Raw genomic sequence first — 15,734 nt, 5'->3', positions numbered from 1 at the left:
TAAGGAGGAAAACAAAACAAAACAAAACAAAAACTCTTCTTCCGAAAATATTCATTTGTGAGTTTATAATGAGTGTGTGGTAAGCACAATGCCTCAGGTATCTTAGCTCAGCAAAGGTGATTATTCCCTTGCCACTCCTGCCTCATACATTTTTGTTCCTTTAATTTCAGAGTTGGAAGAAATGAATTATCCTTTCAACACCTCGAGAATTCATTGCAGTCTTTCAAACCAGTTTAATTATTAGTTACTGATTGGCTCATTTCAAAGATTTAATTACATTTGCTTCTGCTTCAAAATGTAGCTCTGTATCCCTTTTTAACAAGGTGTGAGACAGGTTATTTCTCACTGTGTTTTAGTGTCTGAATAAAACTTTGGCAGACTAGCAAACCCCTTCTTAGTAACAGTGCTGTAACTTACATTTTTTTAGAAATCACTTACCCATTATCTTATTTAATCCTCATAACAAAGCCATGAAGGTACTATTATTTAATCCTGTTTTACAGCGATGAAACTGAGACACAGAGACACTAAGTAATTTGCTCAAGGTCACCCAGTAGTAAATGGTGGAACCATGATTTGAAACCTTAATGTACAGCCCCAAATGAAACAGTGGGGGCTATAGGGGGAATGGGAAACATTTCTGTCCACTTTTATGTGTCTGATTACAAATATGTTATAGAAAAAGCAAATTGTTTTTATACCTTTCTGAAAGTGTCAAAAGCAAGTATGTAAAACTTAGATAAAATAATACTGAGTCTCCTGTGTAGAGCTAGATATTTAGCAGTTGCCTAGGCTGCCCCTGATTTTCTAGGGCTGTATGCCTGTTGGTCACTGATTAAGAAGGCTATTTTGCAACTTCATAAGGATCAAGGTAATTTAAATAAAACTATTGGCCATGCCCAGTTGCATTGCAAAGGCCATTGCCTAGTGTAGCATTAACTGATTTTATATGTTTTCATAAATGGTTCTGCACTCCTTTGACCAATGAACTCCAAATCTCCAGGTCCTTGACTTTCTTCAGAAACAGTCTTAATATCTTCCTGATTCTTCTTAATTACATCAAATAAAATCTTTGACTCCTGTTTTGTTCTTTTTGTATGAGTCATGGTTTTAACTTTTTTTTTTTTCCCTGAGATCCAGTCTTGCTGTGCCACCCAGGCTGGAGTGCAGTGGCGCATTCTCGGCTTACTGCAACCTCCACCTTCCAGGTTCAAGTGATTCTCCTACCTGAGACTCCTGAGTAGCTGGGATTACAGGTGCCCACCACCATGCCTGGCTAATTTTTGTATTTTTAATAGAGACGGGTTTCACCATTTTGGCCAGGCTGATCTCCAACTCCTGACCTCAGGTGATCCACCCACCTTGGCCTCCCAAAGTGCTGGCATTACAGGTGTGAGCCACCATGCCTGGCCTATGGATTTAGCTTTTCGAAAATTGTGCTTTGCAGTCGTATTGCCAACAAAAGCTCCCAAAGCTCCCATATCATGATAAAACTGTTTCCAGCCTCATGCGTCCTAAACTCATAAAATAGAAGAGGGTTGGGGCCGGCCATGGTGAGCTCACGCCTGCAATCCCAGCACTTTGGGAGGCCTAGGTGGGCAGATCACCTGAGGTCAGGAGTTCAAGACCAGCCTGAGCAATATAATGAAACCCCATCTCTACTAAAAATACAAAAATTAGCCAGGTGTAGTGGCACACGCCTGTAGTGCCAGCTACTCAGGAGGCTGAGACAGGAGAATTGCTTGAACCCGGGAGGCGAAGGTTGCAGTGAGCCGAGATCGTGCCACTGCACTCCAGCCCAGGCAACAGAACTCTGTCTCAAAAAAGAAAAAAGAAGAGGGTAATACATATGCACATGTATATATATAAAATCAAGGAATATATATATATATTTCTTAAATATATGATATTTAAGAAATAAGTATAATGTGTACTAATACATTAATATATTAAAAACTAAATTGATTAGATATTAATTTTAAGAACTACAGATTTTAAGATGCAGGCATTTGTTCAGTGGACTCATCCTCGTTCCATTTAAAAAAGCTCAACTGAATATTTCGTCTGAGTTCCTTTTCTGTGTAGCCATTGACTATCTGTGTTGAAGAGACTGATTCATGAATGAGAACGAAGAGGAATGTTAGACACTCCCAAGGATCTATTTGTGTGACTAAGATATTTCTACATGAGAAGAACACAGCTCTCTGAGGCCTGAAAGGAAAACAAAATCAACTCACGATTTTAAATAAAAGGCTTTCCCGGGATTCATGAAAATAGTCAATGAAAACCGGGTGTAATGAAACGGTAGCACGGCATATTTGAGATGATAATATTTAGGGACCCTGTCCTAAAATTATGAGCTCCAGATCTCGGTGTCAATTAGAAACAGATTTGCCTCCCTATGCAACTTTATTTCTGGGAAGGGTGACACCCAACAGAAGCTTAGGAGAGAAGACAGATTAGTAGACCAAGAGAAGCGTGACCGGGCAGGTTTATTTTCAGCGTCAGGCATTATTGCATAAGGCAGAGGGCTCTCTCTGGGTTTGATGCTATAACAAACAGTCCATGCCATCAACAGACATTCAGTGTTGCAGTGAAGAGAAGTCAAAGGCAGAAAATGAGCAAGTGGAATAATAAAAATGCCACAAGAGAGATATAAGTGTTCCTGAGGTCATATCCCTGTAGGGATCACGAATAGCCTCAGAGAGGAGGTAGAATTCGAGAAGGGTCTGAAAAAACAGCTAGGATTTCAGCAGACAGATGCAGGGCGCTGCACTTCAGCCCCGGTCTACCACATTACAGAAGAGACAGATGGGAAATAGAATGATGATGTTTAAAGAGAGAGTTGTGAACACTAAGTAGGAGCAATACACTAGGGCCATATTGTAGGAGTCTCTCAAGGGCTAAGAGGAGGAGTATGTTCTTATTTCAGTAGAAAAGTGAATGTTCAATGAAGGAAAAAATGATCCAGAAGCCTTTTAAAATTTTAGTCTGGCAGTAGATTTTGAAATGGAAAGGAACTAATATTAACTTTACAATGTGTCACGTATGTTATGTATGCTACCTGTACAGACAAAGACACAGATTCTGAGAGATTCAGAAATTAAAGCCACAGTGGAAGGACATTGCAGATTCAAACTCCAAAACCTGTCCTCTTTTTGCCAGACTTTGCTGGCTGGAAGGAGGATTGGAGGTGAAAAGACCACTTCAGAAGCTGTTGTAACAATGTAAGCAATAGCTAATGATGGCCTGAACTAGGATGACAGCTTTTGAAATGGAAGGAAGGTCAATCTTTGGATGGTGGCAAATGAAAATGTATGCCTGGGAAGAGTCTAAATAATTCCTAGCGTTTAAACCTATGCTCAGGAAATGATGAGACTTGAAGAGAAAAAGTCAGTCTGGAGAAGGACCTGATTTGGGGAAGGAGAAGTACAGTTTTGATCAGGTTGATTTTGTGATAGCTGAAAGTTGGGGTACAGTCTCAATAAAGGATGTAGTAGGGGTTGGGCGTGGTGGCTCATGCATTTAATCCCAGCACTTTGGGAGGCTGAGGTGGGCGAATCCCGTGAGGCCAGGAGTTTGAGACAAGTCTGGCCAACATGGTGAAACCCTGTCTCTACTAAAAACACAAAAATTAGCCAAGCGTGGTGGTGCATGCCTGTAGTCCCAGCTACTTGCGAGGCTGAGGTGCAAAATCTCTTGAGCCCGGGAGGCTGAAGTTGCAGTGAGCCATGATTATATCACTGTACTCCAGCCTGGGCAACAGAGAGAGGCTGTCTCAAAAAGAACAAACAAACAACAACAACAAAAAGATGTAAGAGGCATCTGCGTTAAGTGAGAACTGAAGACACTGGTTGAATAAATAAGTGGTTAAGGTAAAGAAACCTGAAAACACTAAATGCTAAAATGCCTACATTTAGGAGGTAGGAAGATAGAATATTAGAAAAAGAAACTGAGTCATCCAGCAACCAGAATGAAAACTGGAGGGAATCTCAAGGGAGTGATCCACAACATCAGGGGTTGAGCAGGCTGAGAGGTGGTGGCCTGGTGGCCTTGAGGCAACAATGGAGAGACAGCTGGTCGTCCTGTGCAGTGAGTCCAGGAGACCTAAGGGCACGCCCCAGCCTGAGGTGCTAAGGAAGCCATGGGGGATGGAGAGGATGAAGACAACGAGGATGGGGCCGGCTCAACAGGGGGGTGATTTGGTTTGTTGGTGATCAGGATGAGGGAGCAGAGCAACGTGGGAGAAGACAGACACTAGAGAGAGAACAGAGAATTAGGTGGAACCAAAATTTAGAATTGTGGGGGAAGGGGGTGGAGAAAAAAAAACGAAAATGGTTTTGCTTTTCTTCCTTTCACACCTACAGAAAACCTGTTTTTGTATTGATTTGCCTCTTCTTAAAGACCAGCATTTACTTGATCCTGCCCCCTAACCCCTACCCCCACGCCGCCCACGTGAAGCAGAACGAGCTCACCATGATAAGTGTAATGAGCCTTTTCAACAGCCTTGTGTTTTAACAACAAAACGCTGCTGTTTGGCGGTGAGGTCCGCATGTTTAAGGGAGCGGGGTAACAGCCTAGAACCCCTCTCTCTTTATAACCTGGCTTTATAGTTTTATCATTATTTAAAGCCTCCTTTTCAGCGATTTTTTAAAACCCAAAATATATGCTGGCTAATGTCATCTGGAAACTGAAAGTCGATGTTCAGCAACTCTCACTCGCCAATCCTACAAACTGGGTAAGGATTTTTATTTTGGTCGTACTGAGCTTGCTTACTGTAACTGGGGCGGCCGAGTTGCTATGGTAATTTGTTCCCAAAACAGAGCACGTTGCTTCTATGCATTGAAACGGCAGATAAATCTATTTTATGTTGACTTGATCGTGACATTAATTCTAGTTGAAACATCCCCATGTTCCCATCAGGACTTGTGTATAGGAATTTTAAACTGGGGCCAAGAAGGCATTGACTAAAAGAATTGCAACTTTGGCGTTTTAAACCCGGCCCGTCACAATTCGTACAACTGAAGGCTGTTGGCTCACAGCCTAGAGCTCTGCCCCGGGGGCGGCTTGCAGCTGGGGGAAGGTTCATCACTGAAGCAATTATGTGGTTAATTGCTCCAATGTGGGCTTGGGCTGAGAGTTGTGACTCATGCGGCACTCTGTAACTAATAGATGGGGGTGGGGGTGGGGTGGACAGGATGCAAGAACGCAACTGAAAACTCAGCTGCCTTTTCCCATCCCTCTTGCAAATAAATCTGTAACTCACTAAGATCTAACCTTGAGCTGCGTGAGGAAAGTAGACCTCAGCTCCACGACGTGGCGCTCCCGGTCTCCATCGGTAGGGGTCCCCATTAAGTCACACGTCCTAAATTACGCTGGAGCCTCCGGACAATTTAAGGATGATGCACTCCGAATTGGGGTTTATCTGCCTCCGATTTTTGCCTAACCATGACAAGTGAGAGACAAAAAGTAGATGCCTGACTTCCGGCATGACTCATTATAAACAAACGCAGGATAGATTGGCTGCCTCTTATCAGAGGCCGAGTCTGCGCCCCAGGACAGAGCCTAGTCAGACTTGAACTCTCAAGTCTTAGTGGGAATTTTCCCCGTGAGAAAGAGGTGAATTTTTCAGCAGGGTTCTGTTGAATTCTTGAATACTATCAGTAACCTCATGTTAAGCCCTGGGCTTCTGCATGATGTCACATCCCTTCAAAACCAATAGAGCTTCCAGAGTAAGGATAAAAACTGGCTGTGCTCACAAAGAAACTCATCTGAAATTGATAGAAATGTTCGTTTTAGTGGTGATGGTTTTGCAATGTATAGGTGTCTAAATCATGAAGCGCACACTGAAGTTTATTGTATGTAAATTATACTTCAAATATTTTTTAGAAGAAACGTAGTTAACAGATGTAGGAGACATGGGCATTGAAGTGAGAACTGAAGACACTGGTTGAATAAATAAGTGGTTAAGGTAAAGAAACCAGAAAACACTAACAGAACACTAAAAATGCCTACATTTAGGAAATGGGAAGATAAGAGACAGAATATTAGAAGAAGAAACTGAGTAATCCAGCAATCAGAATGAAAACAGGAGGGAATTTCAAGGGAGAGACTCACATCAGGAGTTGAGCAGGATGAGCACTGGTGGCCTTGAGGCAACAATGAAGAGAGCGCTGGTCATCCCGTGTGGCGTTTAATTATTATCGTGATTTACCGTGAAGCTCAGCATTACTTCCTCCCTTCCCATCCAAACCAACCTATTGCTTCTGTTTGAGTGCAAACACATACAAAGAGTACCTGGCTGAAGGGACCATGAGGCCACAGCATCCAATGGTGATCTCAAAACTCCCAGAGGGTGTGTTAGTAGGTGACATTTGTTTTTACTCACCTCCTTATTTCACTAGGCAAAAGAAAGGGAATGAAGACAGTCAGAATAGATGAAACCCAGGTTTGTGACATATTTGGAGGAGGCGGGGAGATGTTGGGTATTAGATTGGTGCAAAAGTAATTGTGGTTACTATGCCAGGAGCGGTGGCTCACACCTGTAATCCCAGCACTTCGGGTGACCAAGGGAGGCGGATCACCTGAAGTCAGGAGTTTGAGACAAACCTGGCCAACATGGTGAAACCCTGTGTCTAATAAAAATACAAACATTAGCCAGGTGTGGTGGCCAATGCCTGTAATCCCAGCTACTAGGGGGGATGAGGCAGAAGAATCACTTGAACCCAGGAGGAGGAGGTTGCAGTGAGCCAAGATTGTGCCACTGCACTCCAGCCTGGGTAACAGAGTAAGACTGTCTCAAAAAAAAAAAAAGAAAATTTAAAAAAAAATAAAAATTATTAAGAAGTCATTGCAATTATTGCCATTATTTTCAATGGCAAAAACCGCAGTTAGATTTGTTTTTTTGAGATGGAGTCTTGCTCTTGTTGCCCAGGCTGGAGTGCAATGGCCTGCACTTGTCTCACCACAACCTCCGCCTCCCAGGTTCAAGTGATTCCCCTGCCTCAGCCTCCTAAGTAGCTGGGATCACAGGCATCCGCTACTATACCCAGCTAATTTTGTATTTCTTGTAGAGACGGGGTTCTGTCATATTGGTCTGGCTGGTCTTGAACTCCTGACCTCAGGTGATCCACCCACCTCAGCCTCCCAAAGTGCTGGGATTACAGACGTGAGCCCCTGGGTCCAGCCCGAAATTACTTTTACACCAACCTAGTAGCAAAGGAAAAAGAAGCACCTTCAAGGTACCCCACCCCAGGCGGCCACAGGACAGAAGGCTGTTTCTGCCTTCAGGTTTCAGCAAATGCAGGTTGAGTCAAGCCAACAGGATGACGGCATGCAGGAGGTGTGCTGCTGGGCTGTGGCCACAACGCACGCACACGTGAAATGACTTAACACTTGGAAACCAGCACACCGGGGAGCAGATTAATTTAGGGGGAAATGAACACGTGCATGCTTAGATGGCCAAAAAGAGAACAAATTCTGGCAAGCCAGGTTAATCAAAGAGCAAGCAACCATGAGGGTGGAGTGGCACGGTTGTTATTTTAATGTAGGTAACTTCAAATGGGAAAATATGAACATGGTCTCTGCATGGACTTGCTTATAATCTGAAAAGTACGTGATCTCTCTCTCCTTTCAAATAAAGGCCCTTCATAGATGGAAAAGGAGACTTCTCCTTCCTCTTGCTGTAGGTATTCTTTTTTTTTTTTTTTGAGAGAGAGAGAGAGAGTTTCACTCTTGTTTGCCCAAGCTGGAGTGCAGTGGTGTGATCTCGGCTCACCACAACCTCCCCTCCCCAGTTCAAGCGATTCACCTGCCTCAGGCCCCGAGTACCTGAGATTACAGGCATGTACCACCATGCCCGGCTAATTTTTTGCATTTTTAGAGACAGGGTTTCTCCATGCTGGTCAGACTGGTCTCAAACTCCCAACCTCAGGTGATCTGCCCACTTTTGCCTCCCAAAGTGCTGGGATTACAGGAGTGAGCCACCATGCCAGGCCCATGCTCTTGGGAAGACCTGCTTTCTGACTGTCAACATTATGAGAAAGGTCTTGCATTTTGACTGCTAACTTCATCCAAAAGGAATTAATTTTCTTTCATTTTCCCTTCAGTCACTGGTGAGGCCAACATTTTCCTGCTGCCATCTGTTGGCAAACATATTCGGTATACACAAGTGATTTGGAGAATTTGCCATTTCAGCAAGAGGGTCAGCTGGGCGTGGTGGCTCTCATCTGTAATCCCAGCGCTTTGGGAGGCCAAGGCGAGAGGATCAGTTGAGGTCAAAAGTTTGAGAACAGCCTGATCAACATGGTGAAACCCTGTCTCTACTAAAAACACAAAAATTAGCTGGGCATGGTGGCAAATACCTGTAATCCCAGCTACTCAGGAGGCTGAGGTAGGAGAATTGCATGAAGGTAGCTGTGAGGCAGAGTTTTCAGTGAGCCAAGATTGTACCACTTCACTCCAGCCTGGGCTACAGAGTGAGACTCTGTCTCAAAAAAAGAAAAAAAAAAACACACACAAAAATTAGCCAGGAATGGTGGTGGCCACCTGTAATACCAGCTACTCAGGAGGCTGAGGCAGAGAATCACTTGAACTCGGGAAGTGGAGGTCCAAGTGAGCCAAGACCGTGCCACTGCCCTCCAGCCTGGGCAACAGAGCGAGACTCAGTCTCAAAACAAACAGAGGGTCATTAATGTAGGCAGGCTTTTTCTGAATCTCTTAACCTGTCAGTCACTGTCGCTAAATCTGTATGTATATTTGTGTGTGTGTGTGTGTGTGTACGCGCATTTTTTGACCCTCTGGATTCTGTTCCTATTTTGAAGGTGTGTTCTTGCCATGGTGGCTGACCTCACATATAATGTCTGTCCATGTCCTTAATTTCCAAAGACAGGCCCAAATTTTAACAATTCCTTTGACATATCTCCTTAATGTATTCATACTTTGTAGGTCATTTCCTGCTATGTAAATATGATCTATTAGAAGAATGTTTCATTCAACAAGTATTTTCTCTTGACATTTGGTGTCTTAAAAATTATTTGGAAAAAAAAGTCAGTTTATTTCACAAACATTGATGAAGTATCTTCTGTGTGCCAGGACAGTAAAGCCCAGCCCATAGTTTGGAGTTACAAGTTGTAGTTTTCTCCAAGTCTTAAAGAGTGCAAAAAGCAGAGCCATCCTTTGTATTTGTAATGATGGAATTACAGTAAAGTACTCGTTATGTATATTTTTTTGAAAATAACACTCATTGCCTGGAAATGACCAAAGCTTTGTAGCACTGTGATCTGTATTACAGCGTTCTGGGGTGCTAAGAGCATACCTTACAGGAGTTGTAAAAGTATACTTCTCCATGGCAGACTGCCAAGCAAGAGCTTATTTCACATTTAATGCCTTGTAGGAAAAAGATAGCACAAGTTGAGCAGATGAGAGCGTTCAGTCATCCTGCAAAGTGAGGAACCCATGTCCTCAGCTGTTCCGATCTTCCGATCTTCAGGCTGTTCGCAGGTTTGGATGAGTGGGGTCACAGGGCAGTTTTGAAATGGGAGAGAAGATGTATAAAAGGAAAGACATATTCCAGGTAGGTCTTTATAATGTACTTCTTCAAGCTGTCCTGGAGAAGCTTTTGTGATGTGGCTTTTAGTTGGGACTCCAAACCTTTGATCTGTCCTTTCAACCCGAGTCTTCCATCTGTAGTCCAGATTCAAGCTTCCTGGATTTCTTCTAGTTCATCATCTTGTTTATTTGATCATACACTACTATTTGTTTAACATAGGTGTTTTAGTTTTTAATTGGGCCACTAGTGCGTAGAATAAGAATAATTATTGCTTTATTATACATATCATGGATCCATGCATGACCTGCTTTAATTCATTTAGTTTGTTTTTGTTTTTTGAGACGGAGTCTCGCTCTGTTACCCAAGCTGGAGTGCAATGGTGCAATCTTAGTTCACTGCAAGCTTCGTATTAGAGGTTCAAGCAATTCTCCTGCTTTAGCCTCCCAAGTAGCTGGGATTACTGGCACTCACCACTGCACCTAGCTAATAAACTGGGATTACAGGAACTCGTCACCACATCTGGCTAATTTTAGAATTTTTAATAGAGATGGGGTTTCACCATGTTGGCCAGGCTGGTCTCGAACTCCTGACCTCAGGTGATCCACCTGCCTTGGCCTCCCAAAGTACTAGTTACAGGTGAGAGCCACCACACCCGGCCTAGTTTGTAATTTATAATAATGCAGAAAGTACTCCTGAAGTGACCACTCCTCACAGCCCAGATAGGACCTTGACAATAAGATTATAACCTACATCTAACCATACAGAGCCACACTCCATCCTGTTTCCCTACCTCTCCCAAGCCAAAGTGAACCCTCATTCCGATGTATGTGGTTTGCTCTTCCCTGGCTTTCTTTTTGATATAGTCTTATTACTTCTCGTACATATTATGTTTAGTCCAAAAAGTGTGTGTATGTGCTGTTCATAACTTTATAAAAAGTGCTGTTTTAGGACTGGCTGACACTGGTAGGATGTATCCTGCTGTTACCCACTGCTGTCCTTCATTTGTTTGGGCTCCTCTCGAATACGTCATTATGTGAACATACCACAGTTGATCAGCGACCTTCTTCTTCCTGGTCACTTGGGTTGTTCACAGATCCTTTTTTTAAAAAAAAATAATGTTTCTGGATACATAGTAGGGGTAATTTTTCTGGGTACTTATTTATAGGGTACCTGAGTCATTTTGATGCAGGCAAACAATGTGTAATAATCACATCAGGGTAAATGGGGTATCCATCACCTCAAGCATTTATCCTGTCTTTGTGTTACAAACATTCCAATTATACGTGTGTGTGTGTGTGTGTTTTTGAGACAGAGTTTCACTCCTGTGTGTGTGTGTGTATTTCATTATTTTTTTTTGAGACAGTTTCACTCCTGTTGCCCAGGCTGGAGTGCAATGGCATGATCTCATCTCACTGCAACCTTCACCTCCCAGGTTCAAGCTATTCTCCTTCCTCAGCCTCCTGAGTAGCTGGGATTACAGGCACCCACCATCAAGCCTGGCTAATTTTGTATTTTTAATAGAGACAGGGTTTCACCATGTTGGCCATGCTGGTCTCCAACTCCTGGCCTCAGGTGCAAGCCACCACTCCCCACCACGTTTAATTATTTTTAAACGTACAATAGGTTACTGTTGACTGTAGTCACCTGTTGCGCTGTCAAATACTAGTTCTCATTCATTCTATATAACATATTTTTCTACCCACTCACCAGCCCCACTCCCACCCCCTACTACCCTCTTCAACCTCTGATAACCATCATTCTACTCTATTTCCATGAGTTCAACTGTCTTCATGTTTAGCTCCCACAAATAAGTCAGAACGTGGGAAGTTTGTATTTCTATGCCTGGCTTATTTCACTTCACCTCCATTTTCAGCCATGTTGTTGCAAATGATGGGATCTCATTCTTTTTTTATGGCTGAATAGTACTCCGTCGTGTACATTTTTTTTTTTATCCATTTGTCTGTTGCTAGATACTGAGGTTGCTTCCAAATGTTGGCTGTTGTGAATAGTGCTGCAGTAAACATGGGAGTGCAGATGTCTCTTTGGTAAACTCATTTCCTTTTTGGGGGGTACATGCTTAGCAGTGCAATTGCTGCATTACATGGTAGCTATATATTTATTTTTTGAAGAACCTCCAAAGTATTCTCCACAGTGGTTTTACTAATTTACATTCCCACCAGTGGTGTACAGGGGTTCCCTTTTATCCACATCCTCGCCAACATTTGTTACTGCCTGTCTTCTGGATAAAAGCCATTTTAGGACAGGCACGGGGGCTTATGCCTATAATCCCAGCACTTTGGGAGGCCGAGGTGGGCGGATCAGGAGGTCAGGAGTTCGAGACCAGCCTGGTCAACATAGTGAAACCTCATCTCTGCTAAAACTACAAAGAATTAGCTGGGATTGGTGGCAGGTGCCTGTCATCCCAGCTCCTTGGGAGGCTGAGGCAGGAGAATCACTTGAACCCAGGAGGCAAAGGTTGCAGTGAGCCGAGATCATGCCATTGCATTTCAGTCTGGGAGATAAGAGTGCAACTCCGTCTCAAAAAAAAAAATTTAAGTGGAGTGAGGTGATATCCTATCATAGTTTTGATTTGTATTTCTCCGATAATCAGTGATGTTGAGCACTTTTTTATATTCCTGTTTGCCACTTGTATGTCTTCTTTTAAGAAATGTCTATTCAAATATTTTGTCTATTTTTAAATTGGATTATTGGATTTTTTTTCCTATGAAGTTGTTCAAACTCTTGAAATATCCCGGTTATTAATCCCTTGTCAGATAGTTAGCAAATATTTCTCCCATTCTGTGGGTTGTCTCTTCATTTTGTTGATTGTATTCTAACTTGATGTCATTCCATTTGTCCACTTTTGCTTTGCTTGCCTGTACCTGTAGGGTATTACTCAAGAAATCTTTGCCCAGTCCGATATCCTGGAGAGTTTCCCCAGTGTTTTCTTGTAGTAGTTTCCTAGAGTGAGGTCTTAGATTTAAGTCTTCAATCTGTTTTGATTTGATTTTTATATATGGTGGGAGACAGGGGTCTAGTTTCATTATTCTGCATGTGGATATCTAGTTTTCCCAGCACCGCTTATTGAAGAGATTGTCCTTTCCCCATGTATGTTATTGGCACCTATGTTGAAAATGAGTTGACTATAGATGTTTGGATTGGTTTCTGAGTTCTCAGTTCTGTTCCATTAGTTTATGTGTCTATATTTTTATGCCAGTACATGCTGTTTTGGTTACCAAAGCTCTGTAGTATAATTTGAAGTCAAGTAATACGATTTATTTGGTTTTGTTCTTTTTGCTTAGGATAGCATTGTCTATTCTGGGTCTCTTGTGGTTCCATATAAATTTCGGTATTTTTTTTTTCCAAATGTCATTGGTATTTCAACAGAGATTACATTAAATCCATAGATTGCTTTAAGTGGTATGGACATTTTAACAATATTAATTCTTCCAATTCATGAGCATGGAATATCTTTCCATTTTGGCATGCTATTCAGTTTCCTTCATAAGCATCTTATGGTTTTTATTGTAGAGCTCTTTGACTTCTTTGGTTAATTCCTAGATGCTTTATTTTATGTGTAGCTATTATAAATAGGATTACTTTCTTGATTTCTTTTTCAGATTGTTCACCATAGACCCATAGAAATGCTACTGGTTTCATTTTTTTCTTTTTTTCTTTTTTTTTTTTTTGAGGCAGAGTCTCACTCTGTCACCTAGGCTGGAGTGCAATGGTGTGATCTAGGCTCACTGCAACCTCCACCTCCCAGGTTCAAGCGATTCTCTTGCCTCGGCCTCCCAAGTAGCTGGGACTACAGGTGTGTGCCACCACGCCTGGAAAATTTTTTATATATTTAGTAGAGGCAGGGTTTCACCATCTTAGCCAGGATGGTCTCCATCTCCTGACCTCATGCTCTGCCAGCCTTGGCCTCTCAAAGTGCTGGGATTACAGGCTTGAACCACCACACCCAGCCGGTAATGCTACTGCTTTCTGTATGTTGATTTTGTATTCTCTGACTTTACTCAATTTGTTCATCAGTTCTGACAGTTGTTTGGTGGGGTCTTTAGGTCTTTCCGAATATGGGATCATATCTGCAGACAAGGATAATTTGACTTCTTCCTTTCTAGTTTGGATGTTCTTTGTTTCTTTCTCTTGTCTGACTGCTTTAGCTAGAACTTCCAGGTACTGTGTTGAATAACAGTGGGGAAAGGAGGCATCCCTGTCATGTTCCAGATCTCAGAGGAAAGATGATACTAGCTGTAGGTCTGTCATGTATGGCTTTTGTTTTGTCGAAGAATGTTCCTCCTACACCCAGTTTTTTAAGGGTTTTTATCATGAAGGGATGTTGAATTTTATTAAATTCTTTTTCAGCATTAAATCAAATGATCATGTGGTTTTCGTCCTTCATTCTGTTAATATGAGGTATCGCACTGATTGCTTTCCCTATGTTGAACCATTCTTGCATGCAGGGATAAATCCCACTTGGTCATGATGAATGATCTTTTAATGTATTGTTGAATTCAGTTTTCTAGTGTTTCATTGAGGATTTTTGCATCAGTGTTCATCAGGGGTTTCGGCACATAGTTTCCTTTTTTTGATGTGTCTTTGTCTGCTTTTGTATTAGGGTAATACTGGCCTCATAGAATTCTCCTCTATTTTTCAGAACAGTTTGAGTAGGATTCGTAGGATTGGTATAGTTCTTTAAATGTTTGGTTAAATTCAACAGTGAAGCCACTGCATTCTGAGCATTTCTTTGCTGGGATGCTTTTTATTATGGCTTTGATTGAGTTACTCAGTTTTTTTTTTGAGACGGAGTCTTGCTCTGTTGCCCAGGCTGGAGTGCAATGGCGCTCTCTCAACTCACCGCAACCTCCACCTCCCAGGTTCAAGCAATTCTCCTGCCTCAGCCTCCCAAGTAGCTGGGATTACAGGTGTGCACTACCACGCCTGGCATTTTATAAGTAGAGACGGGGTTTCACCATGCCCGTCAGGTTGGTCTTGAACCCCTGACCTCGTGATCCGCCTGCCTCAGCCTCCCAAAGAGCTGGGATGACCACCACGTCCAGCTGCATGACTTGTTATTTATCTGTTCAAATTTTGGATTTATTCATGTTTCAACCTTGGTGTGTTGTATGTGTCTAGAAATTTACCCATTTCTTCTAGGTTTTCCAGCTTATTGGCATATAGTTGCTCACTAGTAGCCTCTGATGATTCTTTGAATTTCTGCAGTATTGGCTGTAGTATCTTCTTTTTCATCTCTAATTTTATTTATTTGGGTCTTCTTTCTTTTTTTCTTAGTCTGGCTAAGAGTGCGCCGATTTTGTTTATCTTCTCAAAAAAACAGCTTTTCATTTCATGAGCTTCTGCAATGTTTTCTTCATTTCGATTTTATTTGTTTCTGCTCTGATCTTTATTATTTCTTCTCATCTACTAATTTTCAGTTTGGTTTGCTCTTTTCTAGTTCGTTAAGATGCATTGTTAGGTTATTTGAAGTTTTTATGCTATTTTGATGTAGGTGCTTATAGCTATAAACCCTCCCCTTAGTATTGCTTTCACAGTATCCCATAGCTTTTGGTATGTCGTTTCTATTATCATTTGTCTCAAGAAAATTTTTAATTTCTTTTTTAATTTCTTAAGACTGACCCACAGGTCATTCAGTAGCATATTGTTTTAATTTCCATGAATTCATATCGTTTCCAAAATTCTTGTTATTGATTCCTAGCTTTATTCCCTTGTGGTCATAGAAGACAGTTGATATAATTTCAACTTTTTTGAATTGTTTAAGACTTGTTTTGTGGCCTAACATATTATCTGTCCTTGAGAATGATCCATGTGCTGAGGAGAAGAATGTGTATTCTACAGCTCATAGATGAAATAGTCGGTAAATATCTATTAGGTCCATTTGGTGAATTGTACAGATAGTCTGCTGTTTCTTTGTCAATTTTCTGCTGGGATGGTCTGTCCTGTGCTGCAAGTGGGATGTTGAAGTCTCTAGTTATTATTGTACTGGGGCTGATCTCTCTCTCTTTAGCTCTAATAATGTTTGCTTTATATGTCTGGGTGCTCCACTGCTGAGTGCATGTATATTTAAATTGTTATATCCTCTTGCTGAATTAACCTCCTTATCACTATGTAGTGATCATCTTTGTCTCTTTTTATAGTTTTTGTCTTGATACCATTTTGTCTG

General features: G+C 41.8%; 1 protein-coding gene across 16 annotated transcripts in view; it reads left to right on the top strand.

The window, feature by feature from the left end:
* The first annotated feature begins 4,462 nt into the window (after positions 1–4,462).
* MRTFB (myocardin related transcription factor B) overlaps positions 4,463–15,734 on the top strand; it is a 351,684-nt gene continuing 340,412 nt past the window's right edge. For 11 of the 16 annotated variants that reach the window (XR_013524632.1, XM_078344725.1, XM_054242613.2 and 8 more), the window contains exons 1-2: positions 4,463–4,738; positions 9,395–9,574. The gene's annotated coding sequence lies outside the window, so the exon portion shown is untranslated. The remainder of the gene's footprint in view (positions 4,739–9,394; positions 9,575–15,734) is intronic. The other 5 variants (XR_013524638.1, XM_078344730.1, XM_078344714.1 and 2 more) reach the window with 1 other exon arrangement.

Source organism: Callithrix jacchus, chromosome 12, assembly GCF_049354715.1.
Source record: "Callithrix jacchus isolate 240 chromosome 12, calJac240_pri, whole genome shotgun sequence".
Lineage (NCBI taxonomy): Eukaryota > Metazoa > Chordata > Mammalia > Primates > Cebidae > Callithrix > Callithrix jacchus.
The sequence above is the reverse complement of the archived record's forward strand: the minus strand, read 5'-3'. Positions and strand labels throughout refer to the sequence as shown.